General features: G+C 33.8%; 1 long non-coding RNA gene across 1 annotated transcript; it reads right to left on the bottom strand.

Annotated features, from left to right (window-relative positions):
• Positions 1–1,495: 1,495 nt before the first annotated feature.
• On the bottom strand, positions 1,496–3,200 carry LOC129947181 (uncharacterized). The gene is made up of 2 exons (XR_008781691.1): positions 2,163–3,200; positions 1,496–2,025 (listed from the first exon to the last, which is right to left on the bottom strand). It is a non-coding gene; the product is annotated as an uncharacterized LOC129947181 (long non-coding RNA).
• Between the last annotated feature and the right edge of the window lie 2,800 nt (positions 3,201–6,000).

Raw genomic sequence — 6,000 nt, forward strand, 5'->3', positions numbered from 1 at the left:
ACATTGAATAATAAGTGGCTGCAAGTTTTGCCCTTGTTGTCTCACCTTTGTAGCAATTTTGTCAACCACCAATGACTGCTGGGAGTCCTTTATAGTTCACTAAACCAAAAAGGTTCATCAATATGATGACAGTTTTAAGTGATGAAACTCGTTCATCATTCATCAACTTTGTTCATTAATATGTCGAATAAATAATTAATAAAGGTGTACATCAATATGATGAATTAGTTCATCATGCTGTCAATCGCATTCATGAATATGATGAATATTATTCATCAATTTAGTGAATATAATCATCACTAAAATTAACATTAACATTTACTTAATTATTTATTAATTATTAAATTATTTAATTCAGCTTTCAATTGAATAAAAATAATATTGAATAAAAACCCAAAACTGTTCGCAAGCAGCTGGGTATTGTTAATCAAAAACAAACAAAATTTTGAGGCAAATGTATACTGCCCATAGTAGTGTTTTGAATTTCAATCTGTATCCGTCCAGACACACGTAATATTTTGGATCATCGTTCTTTTGAACGAATGGGAATGTTGTGAAGTACGCACTTTACAACAATCTACTGCCGTCCAGATACACGTAATACGCAATACTCTGGATCATCGTTCTTTTGCAGGATAAAATGAATGGTTGCACGTTGTTATGTTGGAATTTTCAAAAATCCAAATGGTCTTCAAATTCCTGAACACTTTCTCCTTCGAAAATGAAAGCTTGTTGGGAGCCTTTTATCGTAAACCTTTGGACCGATTTCTGCTTTGATGTTGATTTTTATACAACTGTTAATATATTTCAATATACTAAAAAAAAGCACTAAACAAACATTTATTTTAAACACTTTATTTTTGAAACAATTTTAAAAAATTAGCGTTAGTGTTTTGTCTCATCGACCAAATCCTTCAATATTGCAATTTTTTTGTTTTCTAGCTCTAAAGCTTTTTCGTCTGTTTCCTTGCACTCTTTCACAAAGAGCTCTATTTTTTCTTCTATTTTATTTATAGTGTTCTCATCACTTTTCCTTTTTTTTGCAGCCCGGGGCCTTGCAGCTGCAAATGCATCTAAGGATGTCTCTTCTGAAATTTAAAATAAATATGTACATAGTAAAACTTCATTGCGTTGTTTATTTATTTATTAATACTTTACCTGAGGGGCGGCTGTCCTCAACAACGAAATTGTTAATTAGGTATCCACCAACAATTGTGTGGACTTTATTGAATAGAGCCCATTCTGATGGAGAACCTCCGGAAGGGTCGATGTTTTTTTTTTCTTTCCTATAAAAAAAAAACAAGAATAAAAGCCAAAATAATAAATAGTGCATATGTAGACTATTGTTGTATTGTACTTACCTATATTTCGTTCTGAGATTATGGATTTTTGTTCTAATCTCCTCGGAAGTGTAGTGGACCAGCCGCCCTCAAATACAGCCGATATTTCTTTAAAAATGTGGCAATTTTTCCGGTTGCCCCGCAGCTCAGACTCCTTTTCAGCCCAGAGTTCGAGTAGGGACTACTTATCCTAGCTCCCCCACAGTTTTCTTTTTTTCCTAATGGGTTTGGTTTTAGTGGAGCGATCGTTGATCGCGTGGTTGACAACATTGGAGTTGAATGTAATTTTTGTAGGTAATTAGATGGAAATGATGAACTGTGGGAATTTGAAGTGGCAATGGGTTGAATTGTAATGGGATAAGAAAGGATGATAAGGGAATGTTGTGAAGTACGCACTTTACAACAATCTACTGCCGTCCAGATACACGTAATACGCAATACTCTGGATCATCGTTCTTTTGCAAGGATAAAATGAAGGGTTGCACGTTGTTATGTTGGGATTTTAAAAAATCCAAATGGTCTTCAAATTGCTGAACACTTTCTCCTTCGAAAATGAAAGCATGTTGGGAGTCTTTTATCGTAAACCTTTGAACCGATTTCTGCTTTGATGTTGGTTTTTATACAACTGGTCTCCTTGGAATGAGATAGCAGTGTTCACTTTTCAGTAGGGTGAGTACCGCATCTTCTATAGATATAGAAAAAGAGAATTGTTATTATGTATGTTTAAATGACACCAAAGAAATTATATTTGCTGCTAAGTATAACCTTATTTAATATTCAAAAAAGAAAAAGACATTTACTTTTTAAAATTTCAATTTTTACCTTTGTTCGCATCGCATTCTGCGATTTGAGAAAGCAGCTCTGTAGTTTTCTTGTCTTTTATATTTTGAATGAGAAACTGTTTTATTACTTTAAAGTTGGTTTCCCAGTTCTTCCCAATTTAAAGTCTCTGTCAATCTATTAAAAAAAAGAGTTACTTAATAAACAAAACTTTTGAAGATTAAGACCTTACCAAACGATAACCATTCAAATTCTTGTACTGCGGCCATGTTTTGAAAATCGCCTCCTTCGTTGAAGATTTTCTTATCTCCAGAAGTCGGCACTCCGTGCATGAATCCCAAAAACTATTAAACTCTTCAGCTGACAAGTTGTCAAAATTTAAACTTTTTATACAAGTTTGTGCATCAGGCTCTGGAACTAAAGAAAATGATTGAACGCTCGTCCATTAAAACTACTATGTATGTATGTAGGGTTTTGTCTAGGGATAATTTTTCGAACAAGTAAATAGGCGACACCAAAGTTACTTTTTGTGTAAAGTTTATTGATAAGTATTTAGTTTATAATTATAATTAAAAATAAATGGAAACGATGCGTAACGCCCGGCCAACTAAACTCTCTGCGCATAAGGACAACGTAAGACTGAATAACTATTTAATGTGGGTATGGAAAAGAAAATGAAAGGGGACGCTCGTTCTCTTTTGTTATGTCTGTCCGTTTGTTAAGTGGTCGGTTCTGTCTTGTTCGTCTGTTGGAATAGGGTGATGTATCAAGGTTTGGCCAATCCCACATGTATATTGCATAAACTTACTTAAATTCTGTTTACAGGATTTTGGATTTTCATTTGATAGCGATTTTTTAGTCTTCTTTGGTTCTAAGAATTTGTAAATCATTTTTATATAGTGGAGCTTCGTGTATATTTTACCTCGCTTTTCCGTGCGGTAATATTCAATATGCATACAAGACTAGACTGAAATCCCGTTTCATATACATTTGATTTGCATACAAACCAATCGAAAACTAAAAGTCAAATAACGCAAGGCTTTTTTTAAACTTTTAATACGTTTCAAAAAATTGATAAAAAAAAATTAATACACATGAAAATAATGAGAAAACATACCTTTAATTTCACTTTTATCGGTATTTTTATAGCTGGTTTCAATTGATTAACAACTTATTTTACTTTTTTTAATTTATATTTTATCGCCTGAATCACTTGCACTACTTTCTTTAAGTTGAAAAGAATTCATACTGAATAACTCAATCGAGTATTTTGTTGTCGTTACTCAGTCGAATTCTGCATTCGACTTATCTAAAAAAATGTGCAAATAAAAAATTTTGGTAATAGGTACTTATCTACCTTGATTTTATTTTCAATCACAGCTCACTCGCGTTTTTCGATATATTTAACATTTGACGTAAAAATTTCAAGATTTTTGAGCTAATCTGGAAAATCGTGAACACATTTCAAACCAGACATGAAGATTAGATTATTGAGACATCTGGTTGCTTTTTTTGTATAAAATTTGTAGGGAGCCCCACTGTAGTGCACCACCGTGTTACTCCTCTTTTTTTTTTCTTTATTACTTGGAATACTATAAGAATTAATGTTAAAAACTAAAAAGAGTACTATCCTGCTCAGCTGATAATTATGAACTGACGAGTGACGACTTGGCTGTGGTACTGTTTGTTAGGTAAATGGAATGATAATGCTGATCATCACTTTTTGGGTGTCTGGGTAAAAGGTGTTGTGTTTGTGTTCTTGCTTGTGGGTGGCAATATGTTTATACCATAATACGCTCATGCTGCGATGGGTGGAGAATGGAGATTGATTTCCTTTTGTTTTAACTTATATATTGTATTTTTTTGATCGGCTCAAAAAGATATTCTTTCTTTTTACTTCACTTAAACTCTCTCACAACCCGTCTTCATCGATAACGATTCTCTCTTTTTAGATCCGCTGGGAAGAACATATATTAGACGCAAAAACGCTGATATATCATTTGCTCACCAACTGTTAATGGGCAGTATAGATTCCCCGGCACTTCTGAGTGATATTCATGTTAACACTAACCCTCGAAATCTGCGATCTGTTTCCCTTTTCTATATCTCTCATCACCGCACTAATTACGGGCTATGGTAGTTTTCGATTTCAACATTTCCAAATCTCATCTCAAAGATACCCTTTACTTTTTCCCTTTATAAGTGCGAATTCCCCGTCCCCTGTAATTTTAAGTTAAATACAATCAAAATTGTTAGTTTTTGTACATTAAAGAGCTTTTATGTGGGCCTTAGGGCCCACATGAATTAATGTTGAAAACTGATAATAAGAACTGCAAAAAAAAAATGTTAAGCTAGTGTTAAGTTAAGTTATGATAGCTTGTATTAAGCTAAATAAATAAATAAATAAAATGTTCGTTGATATCGTCAATTTTAATAAAGTCGATTTCTGTGGCTTGGGACGCCACCACTTCCGTTAGCAATTGAAAATCGAAGAACTAGTTAACTGATGTACAATTGAAACCAAGAGCACGAAAATATTAGGTTCCAATCGGTTTTCTTGAAGACAATTTATCCTTATTTCATCGAAAAAAAACTATTAAGCCAAACTCTACCTGCAATTTTTTCTCGGAAATGATTTTAAATCCCATTTCGGATGCCAAGATGGTATGCCATTCTTATTACATCTACTCTAGTAAGCGTAAGACAATAGACTTTTTTCGAGGAACAGTGGTAACACAGGCTTTCTTCCAAGTGGCACAGTTTTACATCTTCAACTTACCTTCTTAACGTTGTTCTCGGGACGCGAAATTCTTTGGCCGCTCTAGTGTAGCCCATTGTCTTGCTTCGGACTGCCTCAACAGCTTTCCTCATTTCACCTGAGTCTCAAGCTGTCCTTTTCAAATTTTTATTGCTCGGCGGCATCTATAAATAAAGAAATAACATTTTTGTAATATTTGGTTTACAAATAAAAACTTTTTATTTCACACTTGCATTTAAAACGGTCCCAGGGCCATAATAAATAATTAAATGCATGACAACGTTTTTTTTTTCTCAAGTCTAGTTTTCAAAACAACATTCTACTTCAAAGTACTCACTTTGATTTTATAAAAAAAAGACATTTTCCTTCAAGTTCAAATTGAGTGCCTTCCACTCTAATTCCCAACTATCTTCTTCCTCCCTCGTCTATTCCAGTCACTGGAACCCTAACGCACATCAGGAAAGCCACCGTTATTACTGTGTCATTTTCACACTTTTCTTATTCAGTAAGCACATGGACGTCCTTCGCACTTTTTTTGGGCAAAACCTTACCTGGGTAATTGTTGAGTTGTAAACCACTTTCTTCCATATTGAAAATATATCCTGGCTTGTTCATTAAATTTTGGTCGGTCATAAATGTCTCGAGAACTTTGAAAAAAGTCATTTGCTGCTGAACTATTTATACCCTGAGTACGGGAGAGGGAAAGTCCTTCAGATTGTCTCAACGAAATTTCTTTATAACTTTTCGAAAAGAAAGCCAACCAATTTGCTTTTTTAGTTTCTGTGTTGAATTTGTGCTTGACACCCATTGTTGCTACTTTTTATCGATTGTTTTTTAATTGTGGCTTTCTTATTCAATATTTTCTTTGTTGTTTCTTTTTTACTCTTATTTTCAAATTCATTTTTCTTTCTTTCTTTTGTAAATCTTCTTCAACTTGTGCATCCTTTAGCTGTTCCGATTTTATCTCTAACTCGACCGTTATTACCAAAGATCTTTTTGGCTTCATTTGGCCTGCCGTTCTGGAGTAATTGGCCAATCCAAGTAGTCGTCAATGCCACCAATATTGATGATACTATTTAGCTTTAGCTCCTCATTCTGAACTTCATTTGGAACCGTCTCACT

The sequence above is a fragment of the Eupeodes corollae genome, chromosome 2, assembly GCF_945859685.1.
Source record: "Eupeodes corollae chromosome 2, idEupCoro1.1, whole genome shotgun sequence".
Taxonomy (NCBI): domain Eukaryota; kingdom Metazoa; phylum Arthropoda; class Insecta; order Diptera; family Syrphidae; genus Eupeodes; species Eupeodes corollae.